The 16712-nt window shown below is 46.9% G+C and overlaps 1 protein-coding gene and 1 non-coding gene across 2 annotated transcripts in view; both read left to right on the top strand.

Annotated features, from left to right (window-relative positions):
• Positions 1 to 16712, top strand: part of HPSE2 (heparanase 2 (inactive)) — a 709452-nt gene that overhangs the window by 260995 nt on the left and 431745 nt on the right. The gene's annotated exons all lie outside the window — the stretch shown is intronic.
• On the top strand, positions 11544 to 11681 carry LOC119926204. Its single transcript, XR_005450099.1, has one exon. It is a non-coding gene; the product is annotated as a small nucleolar RNA SNORA7 (small nucleolar RNA).

Here is a 16712-nt window from a genome sequence, read left to right as displayed (position 1 = left end):
AGTGGGGGCTATCCCTAATTTGTCTCTAACCTAACTCTTGGTGATGACAAACAGGTAACCTATCAATCAATTAATCAGTCATATTTATAGAGTGCTTTCTGTGTGCAGATTACTGCATTAGACGTCCTCATCCCTTTCACCTATTACATACAGAGATGACATCACTAATCCCCTGAAGTCCTGTCTCTTGAAACACTCTGCCCACTCTGCCCAACAATTGGCATTATGGGTGTTTGCCCATAGTGAGAAGGCCTAGCTGAGGATCTAATTCATTCAATCGTATTTATTGAGCACTTACTGTGTGCAGAGCACTGTACGAAGTGCTTGGGAAGTACAAGTTTGCAACATATAGGGACGGTCCCTACCCAACAGCGGGCTCACAGTCTAAGCTGGGTTCTTCTCACCAACTGCCATAAGTTTCCCCTTATGTCCCTTATAAGTGTCAATCAGGCTCAATCTCCACCCAAAACTAGCTCCGCTCCTCCTCACGGTTATTCATTTATAAAATAGAATCTTGTCACTGAAAAAGCTTAACATTTTGGCAGTGAAGGTTGGCAGGGTAGCACAGGTGGAACACCCATGTAGAGATTCCCTGGGGACAGGATGAAATCTGAGAAGGCAGAGGTGAGGTCAAGGTTATCGAGGTAGATTTCAGAGTTAGCCTCATTGAGATGGTATTTTGGATGCATGGGAGTGGATGAGCACCCAAGGAAGTGAGTATAAATTGAAAAGAGAATGGGATCCAGAACTAAACTTTGAGGGGCACCCACAGTTGAGGAGTGGAGCCAGAGGAAGAGTTGGTAAAAAAAAGACCAAGGAGTGGTCAGAGAGGTAGAGAGCTGACTCAGAGAACCCAAAATTAGATAGTGTTTCCTGGAGAAGGAGAATAGCCCACAGTGCCATATTTAAGATGGAGTAGATTCTGTTAGACGTGACTAGAACGAGGTCATTGGTGACTTTGGGGCGAGCCATCTCAGTGGATCCCAGGAAGAGAAAACTGGAATTCTAGAGGGTTAAAAGGGTGCTGGAAGGGAGGAAGTTGAGGCATCAGTGTGTATAACCTATTGAAGGAGTCTGGACAGGAATGGGAGTGTGGAGTGCTAACTGGATACCTGCAGTCACATGTCTGTTCTGGGAATCCAGGACTCTGTGGATCTACTCAATCAATCAATCAATCAATCGTATTTATTGAGCGCTTACTATGTGCAGAGCACTGTACTAAGCCCTTGGGAAGTACAAATTGGCAGCACATAGAGACAGTCCCTACCCAACAGTGGGCTCACAGTCTAAAAGGGGGAGACAGAGAACAGAACCAAACATACCAACAAAATAAAATAAATAGGATAGAAATGTACAAGTAAAATAAATAAATAAATAAATAGAGTAATAAATATGTACAACCATATATACATATATACAGGTGCTGTGGGGAAGGGAAGGAGGTAAGGCGGGGGGATGGAGAGGGGGACGAGGGGGGAGGAAGGAAGGGGCTCAGTCTGGGAAGGCCTCCTGGAGGAGGTGAGCTCTCAGCAGGGCCTTGAAGGGAGGAAGAGAGCTAGCTTGGCGGAGGGGCAGAGGGAGGGCATTCCAGGCCCGGGGGATGACGTGGGCCGGGGGCCGACGGCGGGACAGGCGAGAACGAGGTACAGTGAGGAGATTAGCGGTGGAGGAGCGGAGGTTGCGGGCTGGGCAGTAGAAGGAGAGAAGGGAGGTGAGGTAGGAGGGGGCGAGGTGATGGAGAGCCTTGAAGCCCAGGGTGAGGAGTTTCTGCCTGATGCGCAGATTGATCGGTAGCCACTGGAGATATTTGAGGAGGGGAGTAATATGCCCAGAGCATTTCTGGACAAAGATAATCTGGGCAGCAGCATGAAGTATGGACTGAAGTGGAGAGAGACACGAGGATGGGAGATCAGAGAGAAGGCTGGTGCAGTAGTCCAGACGGGATAGGATGAGAGCTTGAATGAGCAGGGTAGCAGTTTGGATGGAGAGGAAAGGGCGGATCTTGGCAATGTTACGGAGCTGAGATCGGCAGGTTTTGGTGACGGCTTGGATGTGAGGGGTGAATGAGAGAGTGGAGTCGAGGATGACACCAAGGTTGCGGGCTTGCAAGACGGGAAGGATGGTAGTGCCGTCAACAGAGATGGGAAAGTCAGGGAGAGGACAAGGTTTGGGAGGGAAGACAAGGAGCTCAGTCTTCAACATGTTGAGCTTTAGGTGGCGGGCGGACATCCCGATGGAGATGTCCTGAAGGCAGGAGGAGATGCAAGCCTGGAGGGAGGGGGAGAGAGCAGGGGCAGAGATGTAGATCTGGGTGTCATCAGCATAGAGATGATAGTTGAAGCCGTGGGAGCGAATGAGGTCACCAAGGGAGTGAGTATAGATTGAGAACAGAAGGGGACCAAGCACTGAACCTTGGGGAACCCCCACAGTAAGAGGATGGGAGGGGGAGGAGGAGCCTGCAAAAGAGACTGAGAAAGAACGACAGGAGAGATAAGAGGAGAACCAGGAGAGGACGGAGTCTGTGAAGCCAAGGTCAGATAGCGTGTTGAGGAGAAGGGGGTGGTCCACAGTGTCAAAGGCAGCTGAGAGGTCGAGGAGGATTAGGACAGAATATGAGCCGTTAGATTTGGCAAGCAGGAGGTCATTGGTGACCTTTGAGAGGGCAGTTTCCGTGGAATGAAGGGGACGGAAGCCAGACTGGAGGGGGTCGAGGAGAGAGTTGTTGTTGAGGAATTCTAGGCAGCGAGTGTAGACAACTCGTTCAAGGAGTTTGGAAAGGAATGGTAGGAGGGATATGGGACGATAACTAGAAGGTGAGGTGGGGTCAAGAGAGGGTTTTTTTAGGATGGGAGAGACATGGGCATGTTTGAAGGCAGAGGGGAAGGAACCAGTGGAGAGTGAGCGGTTGAAGATGGAAGTTAAGGAGGGGAGAAGGGATGGAGCGAGAGATTTCATACTCCTTCTTGCTTGTTAATAGAGTGTCTCTCCTCAGCTATGTTCTCTATGAGCCCTGAATTTTGAGCTATATAGGGTTGAGAGAGCCTGCTCACCGCTGCCAGAGTTGTGTTTTCTCCATTTGGCATAAATTTGAATTGGCAGGTGGATTTTTGACAGCTCATTCCCTTCTTCTCTAGAGACTTGCACATCTACAAGTTACATAGCTCTCCCCATCTTCAAAGACCTGTTAAAATCACATCTCTAATAACAACAGCAACAATAATAATGATAATAATAATAATTATTATTATTATTATTAAACTATTACTATATGCCAAGCACTGTACTAAGCGCTGGGATAGACACAAGAAATTAGGTCAGACAGTCTCCAATCCCATATGGGACTAAATACTCTAAGTAGAAGGGAGAAGGGGTAAAAATCCCTATCCTAATCCCTCCCTCCAGGAGGACTTCCCTGATTAATTTCTCATCTCTGCACCTGTATCCATCCCCTCCCCGGCCAACTTCCACCTTAGTACTTGCAAATCCCCTAGAACTTGTAAAATCCGTGAAGGCAGGGATCTTGCCTAATCCACTGTACACTCCGAAGCACTTAATATATTGCTGTGCATATAGTAGGGACTCAAATACTATTGATTGATGGATAATTAGTGTTAGGGCATGAGCCTGGGTCAGGTGGGGGCTAATTCCAATGGGTTGAATAAACAAAAAGTTGATACTGCTCTGGGTTGCTGGGATAAAACACGGCCTGAACTTTGCTGCAGCCCATCTGAGACTGCCCTGAGACCATCCTGCCCATTCCCCGTGTTGTCTCCTCCCTCTCCCTCCAGTCTCAGCCCACCCTGTCCCCATTCTGCCCAGTTGGGAGGATGACTGGGTGGGCAGAGTGGTTGCCTATGTAACAGAAAAGGGAGGGTTCATAAGTGACCACTCGGCCTATCGTATGCCCTTTCCCCACTGCTGAGGAGACCTGTATGGTATCCGACTTCTATTAAAGGGGCCCACCACAAAATTGTGGGTTCAGATGTGTATGTAGACTTTCTTTACAGGTTGAGTGGCTAGTCTGTAAGAATGGATCAGAGAAAGCTAGTAAATATAATCAACCCATCAATTAATCAATGGCATTTAGAGAGTGCTTACTATGTGCAGAGCACTGTACTAAGCACGACGGAGAGTACAATACAACAGAATTAGCAGAAACGTTCCCTGTCCATAACGAGTTTACAGTCTACAGGGTCAGGCAGACATTAATGCAAATAAGTAAGTGATTTATAAAACATAATTTAAAGATATGTACATACATGTTGTGGAGTTGGGGGTGCGATGAATATCAAATGTCCAGAGGTCACATATTCAAACGCAGAGACAGTGCAGAAGGGAGAGCGAGCTAGAGACAAGAGGGATTAATCAGGGATGGCCTCTTGCAGGAAATGTGACCTTAATAATAATAAAGGTGGAGAGAGTGGTGGTCTGCCATTTTTGGAGAGGGAGGGAGTTCCAGACTAGGGAGAAGATGTGGGAAAGGGGCCAGCAGGGAGATAGATGAGATTGGGACACAACGAGTAAGCTGGTGATAGAGGAATGGAGCGTGTGGGCTGAGCTCTAGTAGGAGATTCATTCATTTATTCATTCATTCAATCGTATTTATTGAGCGCTTACTGTGTGCAGAGCACTGTACTAAGCGCTTGGGAAGTACAAGTTGGAGATGGTTGAGTGAGGTGAGTTAAGATGGGGTGAGCTGATTGAGTACTTCAAAGCCATTGGGAAGGAGCTTCTGTTTAATGTAGTTGTGGATGGGCAGACAATGGAGGCCCTTGAGGAGTGGGGAGACATGGACTGAACGTTTTTGTTTAAAAATGATCCAGGCAGGAGAGTGAAGTATGAACTGGAGTGGGGAAATAGGAGCCAGGAAGTCAGCGAGGAGTCAGATGCAGTAGTCAAAGCAGGATAGGATAAGAGGTTAGATCAGCATGGTAGCTGTTAGGATTGAGAGAAAAGGGTGGATTTGTGAGTAGGAAATGTGTCTGTCATATTGTACTCTCCCAACTGATTAGTACAGTGCTCTGTGCAGAGTATGTGCTCGATAAATACGACTGATTGACTGGATTGAATTTTAGCAATATAATCTCCTGCGAGATTTTGATCCTTCTCAGGGAGATAGGAGACTTGAGTAACACAACCTCATAGAGAACCAGCGTGGCTCAGTGGAAAGAGCAAGGGCTTTGGAGTCAGAGGTCATGAGTTCAAATTCCAACTCCGCCAATTGCCAGCTGTGTGGCTTTGGGCAAGTCACAACTTCTCTGTGCCTCAGTTACCTCATCTGTAAAATGGGGATTAAGACTGTGAGCCCCCAGTGGGACAATGTGATCACCTTGTAACCAACCCAGCACTTAGAACAGTGCTTTGCACATAATAAGCACTTAATAAATGCTATCAATATTATTATTATTATAATGTCAGTCTATCAATCTATGTTATTTATGGAGCGCTTAGTGTGTGCAGAACACTGTACTAAACAATTGGGAGAGTACAATGCAATAGAATTGTAGACACAGTCAAATTTATCAATTTAATATGAGAAAACAATATTATTCTTTTGGGTAGTCAAAGAGTCACCCAGGTCGGTGAGTTTGGTCCCGCAAATCTTAGCTGAAGGGAATTGCAGTTTCAGGATTCAAATATACTATAAGTAGTAGAAATGTCCATATGGATTTGGCAACTCTTTTGGGGCCTCTAACTTTGTGGCCAACTCGATAGAGCATCAGCCTGGGAGTCTCTGCTCCATTATTTCTTTTCTGTGTGACCTTGGACAAGTCACATAACTTCTCTTTGCCTCAATTACCTCATCTGTAAAATGGGGATTAAGAGTGTGAGCCCCTTGTGGGACAGGGATTGTGTCTAACCCAGTTTGCTTTTATCTACCCCAGTGCTTAGTACAGTACCTGGCACATAGCGCTTTAACAATACTACAACTATTACAGCTTGGAATGAGGTCGTTTGGCGAACATCAGACATATTGGGTTATAGGACTCATTAATTAATTAATTCATTCTTTCAATCGTATTTATTGAGCGCTTACTGGGTGCAGAGCACTGCACTAAGCGCTTGGGAAGTACAAGTTGGCAACATATAGAGACGGTCCCTACCCAACAGCGGGCTCACAGTCTAGAAGACGGAATTGTGAACCTGCAGAAAAGAGTAAATTTCACTGAGGAGCAAGATAAATCAGTGGTATTTACTGAGCTCTTACTGCCTGCTGAGCACTATACTGAGAGTTAGGGAAAAGTACCATACAACAAGAGTTGGTAAACATGGTCCATGCCCAGAAGAAGCTTACAATCTAGAGAGTAATTTTTGTGTCTTTTGTTCTGGATCTTGTTATGACCTCATATTTCATTTTTACATATTAAAGTCTTGTGATCTAATACTTCAAGTGCCAATAATTTCCCATCAGCAACCGAATATGGCCCCAACAGAATATCTCACCTTCTTCATGTCCCCTGGTTCAGTTCAGAAATAATCTCGGGAGCCGCTAATTCAGAAATAATCGCAGAAGCCGCCTGTATGATTCTGCACTTTCCATTGTGCTGTTTTCACACGGTAGGATTTCTTGTTTTCTTCTTTTTTGGAAGCCACATCACCTCTCTTGGGGGAACTTTGAAGCTCTGATGAGCCCCTTGCAATCATAGTACTTAATTATGTTGGCCGTGATTTGAGTTTGATCTTCTGAAAACTGGAACAGCTTTGAGAGTCAGGAGCACTCAAATGCATTTAGATTCTGGCACGAGGAACTTGCCCCCTTCATTAGAACATTTCTTTGATGAGGAGAGCAGATTGTTCTGACACAGCAGGATGCTGTTTAAAAATCTCTACATCAGGAGAGCTCAGCCTGTAGGCCCCCTGGCATCCTTTTATTGCCTGGTTCATCCTGTGCAACTGTAAATGTGGGAATGGGATCAGGAATGAGATTGGTGGTACGAGGGTGACAGAATCTTGGTATCCAAGCCCCACTGCTCAGGCCTAGTTCTGAATAGAATGGACACTGTGGGAAAGCTCTGATCTTTTTTTTTTGAATGGTATTTTTTATGATTGGGACCCCCCCTTTTTCCTCTCCTCCTCCTCCCCTCTCCACCTCTGCCCTACCCCCTTCTCGTCCCCACAGCACTTGTGTATATTTGTACATATTTATTACTCTATTGATTTTATTAATGATGTGTATATAACTATAATTCTATTTATTCTGATGGTATTGACACATCTACTTGTTTTGTTTTGTTATTTGTCTCCCCCTCCTAGACTGTGAGCCCGTTGTTGGGTAGGGACCATCTCTATATGTTGCCGATCTATAATAATAATAATAATGACATTTATTAAGCACTTACTATGTGCAAAGCACTGTTCTAAGCGCTGGGGAGGTTACAAAGTGATCAGGTTGTACCACAGGGGGCTCACAGTCTTAATCCCCATTTTACAGATGGGGGAACTGAGGCACAGGGAAGTTAAGTGATTTGCCCAAAGTCACACAGCTGACAAGTGGCATAGCCAGGGTTTGAACCCATGACCTCTGACTCCAAAGCCTGGGCTTTTTCCACTGAGCCATGCTGCTTCTCCAAGCGCTTAGGAAAGTGCTCTGCACACAGTAAGCACTCAATAAATACAACTGAATGAATGAATGAATATTTGTTAACTGCTCACTATGTGCCAGGCACTGTACTAAGCACTGGGTTAAATACACGTTAGTCAGGTGGACACAATCTATGTCATTCATTCATTCATTCATTCAATGTCCCACATAAGGCTCAAAATCTTAATCTCCATTTTACAGATGAGGTAACTGAGGCACAGAGAAGTTAAGTGAGTTCCCCAAGGTCACCCAGCAGATAAGTGGTGGAGCCAGTTTTAGAACCCAGGTCCATCTGACTTCCAGGGCAATGCTGCTTCCATTTCTTATCGTCAGAAAATATAAGCCTCTCCTTTGGCATTTAGCATTTGGCATTTGGATATCCACATGGATATCCCTAACGACTCCTCTGCCACCCGCCTTCTATCTCTCCTTGACGCTGCCAACCTCTTCCTCCACCCCACCTCACCCACTCACCAACTTGGTCATACCCTCGACCTCATCATGTCCTACTGCTGCACTGTGTCCACCACCCTCACCAACTCTGTAATCCCTCTCTCTGATCATAATCTTCTCACCTGCCTCCTCACTCACACTCCTTTCCCCTGTAAATCCGTATTACTCCCTCACAGAGATCTCCGCTCTCTGGACCCCACCCATCTTTCGGAGCGCCTCACACCCCACCTCGCCGCCCTCTCCTCTCTACCCAGTCTTGATGATCAGATTACTGCTCTCAACTCTACCCTTTCTACTCAGCTGGACTCACTCGCTCCCCTTTCCCTTCGCCGCTCTCGCACCACTAACCCACAGCCCTGGATCACTGCCACTGTCCGCCTCCTTCGCTCTTATGCTCGAGCTGCCGAACCCTGCTGGCGAAAGTCTAAACCCCATGCCAACCTCGTTCACTTCAAGTTTATCCTTTCCTGCCTTAACTCAGCCCTCTCTTCTGCCAGACAAAACTATTTCTCCTCCCTTATGGGCACCCATGCCCATCACCCCCGCCAGCTCTTCCGTACATTCAACTCCCTTCTCAGGCCCCCGGTTCCTCCCCCTCCTCCTTCCCTCACCCCCAACGATCTGGCCTCCTACTTCATTAACAAAATTAAATCCATCAGGTCCGACCTCCCCAAAGTCTCTTCCCCCCTTTCTCCAACCCCCCGGCTCACAACACTCTCTGCTACTCTCCCATCCTTCCCAGCGGTATCCTCAGAGGAACTCTCCTCCCTCCTCTCAAGTGCTACTCCGGCCACCTGTGCTTCTGACCCCATTCCCTCTCATCTTATGAAATCTCTCACTCCATCCCTTCTCCCCTCCTTAACTTCCATCTTCAACCGCTCACTCTCCACTGGTTCCTTCCCCTCTGCCTTCAAACATGCCCATGTCTCTCCCATCCTAAAAAGACCCTCTCTTGACCCCACCTCACCTTCTAGTTATCGTCCCATATCCCTCCTACCATTCCTTTCCAAACTCCTTGAACGAGTTGTCTACACGCGCTGCCTAGAATTCCTCAACAACAACTCTCTCCTCGACCCCCTCCAGTCTGGCTTCCGTCCCCTTCATTCCATGGAAACTGCCCTCTCAAAGGTCACCAATGACCTCCTGCTTGCCAAATCCAACGGCTCATACTCTGTCCTAATCCTCCTCGACCTCTCAGCTGCCTTTGACACTGCGGACCACCCCCTTCTCCTCAACCAACACGCGATCTGACCTTGGCTTCACAGACTCCGTCCTCTCCTGGTTCTCCTCTTATCTCTCCTGTCGTTCTTTCTCAGTCTCTTTTGCAGGCTCCTCCTCCCCCTCCCATCCTCTTACTGTGGGGGTTCCCCAAGGTTCAGTGCTTGGTCCCCTTCTGTTCTCAATCTACACTCACTCCCTTGGTGACCTCATTCGCTCCCACGGCTTCAACTACCATCTCTACGCTGATGACACCCAGATCTACATCTCTGCCCCTGCTCTCTCCCCCTCCCTCCAGGCTCGCATCTCCTCCTGCCTTCAGGACATCTCCATCTGGATGTCTGCCCACCACCTAAAGCTCAACATGTTGAAGACTGAGCTCCTTGTCTTCCCTCCCAAACCTTGTCCTCTCCCTGACTTTCCCATCTCTGTTGATGGCACTACCATCCTTCCCGTCTCACAAGTCCGCAACCTTGGTGTCATCCTCGACTCCGCTCTCTCGTTCACCCCTCACATCCAAGCCGTCACCAAAACCTGCCGGTCTCAGCTCCGCAACATTGCCAAGATCTGCCCTTTCCTCTCCATCCAAACCGCTACCCTGCTCATTCAAGCTCTCATCCTATCCCGTCTGGACTACTGCACCAGCCTTCTCTCTGATCTCCCATCCTCGTGTCTCTCTCCACTTCAATCCATACCTCATGTTGCTGCCCGGATTATCTTTGTCCAGAAACGCTCTGGGCATATTACTCCCCTCCTCAAAAACCTCCAATGGCTACCAATCAATCTGCGCATCAGGCAGAAACTCCTCACCCTGGGCTTCAAGGCTCTCCATCACCTCACCCCCTCCTACCTCACCTCCCTTCTCTCCTTCTACTGCCCAGCCCGCACCCTCCGCTCCTCCACCGCTAATCTCCTCACTGTACCTCGTTCTCGCCTGTCCCGCCATCGACCCCCGGCCCACGTCATCCCCCGGGCCTGGAATGCCCTCCCTCTGCCCCTCCGCCAAGCTAGCTCTCTTCCTCCCTTCAAGGCCCTGCTGAGAGCTCACCTCCTCCAGGAGGCCTTCCCAGACTGAGCCCCTTCCTTCCTCCCCCCTCGTCCCCCTCTCCATCCCCCCATCTTACCTCCTTCCCTTCCCCACAGCACCTGTATATATGGTTGTACATATTTATTACTCTATTTATTTATTTATTTATTTTACTTGTACATTTCTATCCTATTTATTTTATTTTGTTGGTATGTTTGGTTTTGTTCTCTGTCTCTCCCTTTTAGACTGTGAGCCCACTGTTGGGTAGGGACTGTCTCTATGTGTTGCCAATTTGTACTTCCCAAGAGCTTAGTACAGTGCTCTGCACATAGTAAGCGCTCAATAAATACGATTGATTGATTGATTGTGGCTTTTGTTAGTGAAGCAGTGTAGCCTAGTGGAAAGAGACTGGACCTGAGAGTCAGAGGACCTGCGTTCTACTCCTGGCTCTACCAATTGCTTGCTGTGTGACCTTTGACAAGTCACTTAACTTTTTTGTGACTCAGTTACCTCATGTGTAAAATGGGGAGTAAATCCTCCTCCTTCCAATTTAGACTGTGAGCCTCATGGAGGGCAGGGATTGTGTTCAGCTGGATAAACTTGTACCTATCCCAAGAACGGTTCTTGATGCAGAGTAAATACTTAACAAATACCATAAAAAAATGAAGCACGTACTATTTTCCAAGTACTGTGCTAAGGACTAGATCAGATACAATTATAAACAAATCAGGCAGGGATCCTACCCAAAGTGAGACTCACACTTTAAGTAGGAGGGAGCATCAGCATCTTATCCCACATTTTTATAGATGAGGAAATTGAGGCAGAGAGAAGCTAATGAATGACCCCAAGGTCACAAAACGGGCAAGTGGTGAAGCAGGGATTAGAACACAGGTCCCGTGATTCCCAGGTCTGTGCTCTTTCTACTAGGCCAAGTTGTTTCTCCTGGTGTTTATTAAGTGCCCTCTGATTGATGTTCTAAGTCTTTGAGAAAGTACAATGGTAGTAAAACACATGTTCCCTCTCAACAAGGAGCTTACAATCTAATGGGGGAGATGGACAGTCTGAATATTCTAAAATAGTGGGAGCAGTAGGGAGAAGGAGAATCAGCCACTCTGTCCCCATTGCCTTTCCCTTTCTGGTGCCCCATCATTCTCTTGCTACTCCTCTTCTTTTTTGACCCTGAACTACTGACGCCCTCTTAATCTGAAATTAAAATTACCGATAGGAGAAACAGCAATGAATAAGGATATGTACATAAAGTCTCCCCTCTCAGGGTCATACCTGGAGAGTTTCCAGTACACTACCAGTCTCTACTATGGGAGGGAGAGTCAAGCAGAGGCCTATCCATTCCATTCTTAGCTTGGGCAGTGGCTAGTGAGTGGAAGGCAATCTGCTACAAGTCAAAACTCACCCGTGCTTGGCAGCAGCGGCACAGAAGAGAGTCAAGGGCAGAGACTCAGGTTTACTGCATGAAAGAAGGCATTTCTGGAGTTTTACCAAGAAAACTCTATGGATACACTACCAGAAGGATTGCAGATGGAGGTGGGGCGTTCTGGGAGAGATGTGTCCATGACGTCGCTATGGGTCGGGGACGACGTGATAGCATGAGACAAGACAATACATACATTGTGGGGGGCTGCAGTGGTGAGAGAATCGAAGTACTTAAGAGATGCAGATCTAAGTACATAGGTGACTCAAAAGGGAGGTTGAGTAGTTGGGGAAATGAGGGTTTAGTCAGGGAAGGCCTCTTGGAGGAGGTGTGATTTTAGTAAGGCTTTGAAGATGGGGAGAGGGATGGTCTTTCAGATAGAAAGGGAGAAGGAGTTCCACACTAGAGGGAGAACATGAGCAAGGAGTCATCAGCAAGCAGGTTGGCATTGGAAGAGAGACATATAATAATAATAATAACAATAATAATGGTATTTGTTAAGCGCCTACTATGTGTGAAGCACTGTTCTAAGCACTATGGGGGGTTGCAAGATGATCAGTTTGTCCCACGTGGGGCTCACAGTCTTAATCCCCATTTTACAGATGAGGTAACTGAGGCACAGAGAAGTTATCTGAGGCACAGACTACCGATCAATCTGCGCATCAAGCAGAAACTCCTCACCCTGGGCTTCAAGGCTGTCCATCACCTCGCCCCCTCCTACCTCACCTCCCTTCTCTCCTTCTACTGCCCAGCCCGCACCCTCCGCTCCTCCACCACTAATCTCCTCACTGTACCTCGCTCTCGCCTGTCCCGCCATCGACCCCCGGCCCACGTCATCCCCCGGGCCTGGAATGCCCTCCCTCTGCCCATCCGCCAAGCTAGCTCTCTCCCTCCCTTCAAGGCCCTGCTGAGAGCTCACCTCCTCCAGGAGGCCTTCCCAGACTGAGCCCCTTCTTTCCTCTCCCCCTCGTCCCCCTCTCCATCCCCCCGTCTTACCTCCTTCCCTTCCCCACAGCACCTGTATATATGTATATATGGTTGTACATATTTATTACTCTATTTATTTATTTATTTATTTATTTTACTTGTACATTTCTATCCTACTTATTTTATTTTGTTGGTATATTTGGTTCTGTTCTCTGTCTCCCCCTTTTAGACTGTGAGCCCACTGTTGGGTAGGGACTGTCTCTATGTGATGCCAATTTGTACTTCCCAAGCGCTTAGTACAGTGCTCTGCACATAGTAAGCGCTCAATAAATACGATTGATTGATTGATTGATTAAGTGACTTGCCAGCTGACAAGTGGGAGAATCGGAATTAGAACCCATGACCTCTAACTCCCAAGCCCTTGCTCTTTCCCCGGAGCAACGCTGCTTCTCTAATGCAGACTGTGTTGTAATAGGAGATTAGTGAGGTGGGATAGCCCTACTGAGAGCTCACCTCCTCCAGGAGGCCTTCCCATACTGAGCCCCCTCCTTCCTCTCCCCCTCTTCCTCCTCCCCATCGCCCCCACCTTACCTCCTTTCCCTCCCCACACCACCTGTATATATGTATATAAGTTTGTACGTATTTATTACTCTATGTATTTATTTATTTTATTTGCACATATTTAGTCTATTTATTTTATTTTTTTAATATGTTTTGTTTTGTTCTCTGTCTCCCCCTTCTAGACTGTGAACCTGCTGTTGGGTAGGGACCATCTCTATATGTTGCCAACTTGTACTACCCAAGTGCTTAGTACAGTGCTCTGCACATAGTAAGCGCTCAATAAATATGATTGAATGAATGAATGAATAGGATGGGGAGAACTGATTGCGCGCCTAACACCAATGGTTAAGAGTTTCTTTTAGATGAGAAGATGGTTGGGCAGTCATTGGAAGTTTTTGAGGAGTGGGAAGAGGCATCCAGAGTGTTGTTTTAGAAAAATGATTTGGGAAGCAGGGAGTAGAGTGTTCTGGAGTGGGGAGGGACTAGAGGAAGGGAGGTTAGTGAGGGGGCTGATGCAGTAATCAAGGAAGGATATAATATGTACTTGGGCCAGCGAGGATAACAATTTGGATGGAGAGGAAGTGGCAGATTCTGGAAGGAGGGAAGAATCAACAGGATTTGGTGACAGAATGATTATTTTTGGAGTGTTTTTATGGTATTTGTGAAGCACTTACCATGTTCCAGGCACTGTACTAAGCTCTGGGGCAGATACAAGATAATCAGATTGGACACAGTCCCAGTCCCACATGGGGCTCACAGTCTTAATCCCCATTTTCCAGATTAAGAGAGATGAGTCTAGGATAAGGCCAAAGTAACAGGCTTTTGAGACAGGATGGTGGTGGTGTCTATAGTGATGGGATCATCAGTGAGAGGAGACAGTATGGATAGGAAGATGAAGAGTTGAGTTTATTTTTGTTTTGGGGTTTTATTTGTATTTAGGTCCTGTACTAAGTGTTGGGGTAGATACAAGCTAATAAGTTTGGACACAGTCCATGTCCCACATGGGGCTCACAGTCTTAATCCTTATTTTACAGATGAGGGAATCAAGGCCCAGAAAAGTGAAGTGACTTGCCCCATAGCAAACAAGTGGTAGAACCAGGATTAGAATGCTGGTCCTTCTGACTCTCAGGTTCATGCTTTATCCACTAAGTAACACTGCCTCATGCCATTTATGTTTTGAATGTGTAACTTTTGAGGTGTTGGCAGGACATCCAAGAAGAAATATCCTGAAGGCAGGAGGAAGAAGGAGACTGCAGAACAGGAGAGAGGTGAGGGCTGGAGAGATAGATTCGGGGATCATCCATGTAGAGATGGTAGTTGAAGCCATACAAGTGAATGGTTTCTCCACAGGAGTGGGTGTAGATGGAGAATAGAAGAGGACACAGAAATGAGTCTTGCAGGACCCTTGCAGTTAAGGGATGGGTAGCAGAGGAACCAGCCAGTGAAGGAGATTGAGAAAGAGTGCCTGGAGAGATAGGAGACACAGGAGAGGGCAGTGTTAGTGAGACCGCGATTAGACAGGTTAGAGGAAGATGTTCAAACATTCCTTTAATCAGTGGTACTTTCTGAGTGTTTACTGTATGCCCAGCGCTGTATAAGCACTTGCAATAGAGATGGTAGACATGTTCCCTGCCCACAATGAGTTTATACTCTAGAGGACGAGCTTACAGTATTGAGGACTGGAAACTCCTCCCCCTTCATTTCCTCTCTGCCCACCTTCTACAACTCCGGAGGCAGTGCTCCTGGTTTTCAGGAAATTAGCTATGACTGGTCCGGCAGCCAGAGAACATTGTCGGAGGGGATGTAGAAGGAAGGAAAAAGCTCTTCTCAGCTCACGTTTCACCAGGGATCAGGTGCTGGGACTCTCATAGACAACAGGTTGGTGGTCCGCCCTAAAGGTGGACCACCGAAGCAGCGTGGCTCAGTGGAAAGGGCACGGGCTTTGGAGTCAGAGGTCATGGGTTCAAATCCCGGCTTCGCAAACTGTCAGCTGTGTGACTTTGGGCAAGTCACCTCGCTTCTCTGGGCCTCAGTTCCCTCATCTGTAAAATGAGGATGAAGACTGTGAGCCCCCCCGTGGGACAACCTGATCACCTTGTAACCTCCCCAGCGCTTAGAACAGTGCTTTGCACATAGTAAGCGCTTAATAAACGCCATCATTATTATTATTATTATAAAGGCTTGGCGTGTCCCCCTACTCTGCCTCACTTCAGTCCTCTGTCAGACGTTCCCCCAACTGGTGATTTGATTGCCCCACTTCCCAGCCCTACCTCTTGTAGATGTTCAAAGAACTTTTGGGAATCTGAATGGCAGACAGAAAATGGAATTTAGTCATCATAATTGGGATCCTTCCTAACCACAAAGGCACCTTGCATTAAAGAAAATAATAATAATAATTGTGGTATCTTCAGGCCCTTACTACATGCCAGGCACTGTTCTATGTGCCGGGGTAGATACAAGCAAATTGGGTTGGACGCAGTCCCTTTCCCATGTGGGGCTCACAGTGTTAATCCACATTTTATAGATGAGGTAACTGAGGCACAGGGAAATTAAGTGACTTGTCCAACATCACACAGTAGACAGAGCCAGGATTAGAACTCAAGTAATTCTCACTCACAGGCCCGTGCTCTATCCACTAGGCAATGCTGTTAGGCCATGGTAAATGGGGAGGCATGTACTTGCCCACTAACCCAGCCTTGGGACAGTAGCAGCCTTGCCACCTCTCTGAGCACCCAAACCTGAAAGCTCCCCATTCCATGTCCTTCTTTAGATCTCTGGAGACATCAAGCAGCCGCAGAAGAATGGGAGCTACAATCAATCAAATGATCAATAAATCAATCATATTTACTGAGCGCTTACAATATGCAGAGCACTGTATTAACTGCTTGGGAGAAAACAATACAACAGTATTACCAGACGTTCCCTGACCATAACGGTCAGTCTAGAGAGAGGGAGTAGACATTAATATAATAATAATAGCATTTACTAAGTGCTTACTATGTGCCAAGCACTGTTCTAAGCACTGGGGAGGTTACAAGGTGATCAGGTTGTCCCACGAGGGGCTCACAGTCTTAATCCCCATTTTACAGATGAGGTCACTGAGGCACAGAGAAGTGAAATGACTTGTCCACAGTCACATAACTGGCAATTGGTGGAGCCGGGATTTGAACCCGTGACCTCTGATTCCAAAACCCGGGCACTTTACACAGAGTCATGCTGATTCTCTATGAATGAATATATGAGTAAAAGACATAATATGAATAAAATATAAATAGTATGTTAATATGAATTCATCTTAATGACTGATGGTGATAATTAGTGTATTTGTCAAGCACTTACTACATACCGATACTAGATGCTAGGGTAGAAACAAGATAATTAGATTGGACAGTGTACCTCTCCCACAGAGGGCTCATAGTCTAAGGGGAAATTTTACAGATGGGGAAACTGAGACACAGAGCAGTTGCCCAAGTTCACACAACAAGTAAGTGGCAGAGCTCCAAAGAACTCTCCTT

The sequence above is a fragment of the Tachyglossus aculeatus genome, chromosome 3, assembly GCF_015852505.1.
Source record: "Tachyglossus aculeatus isolate mTacAcu1 chromosome 3, mTacAcu1.pri, whole genome shotgun sequence".
Lineage (NCBI taxonomy): Eukaryota > Metazoa > Chordata > Mammalia > Monotremata > Tachyglossidae > Tachyglossus > Tachyglossus aculeatus.
The sequence above is the reverse complement of the archived record's forward strand: the minus strand, read 5'-3'. Positions and strand labels throughout refer to the sequence as shown.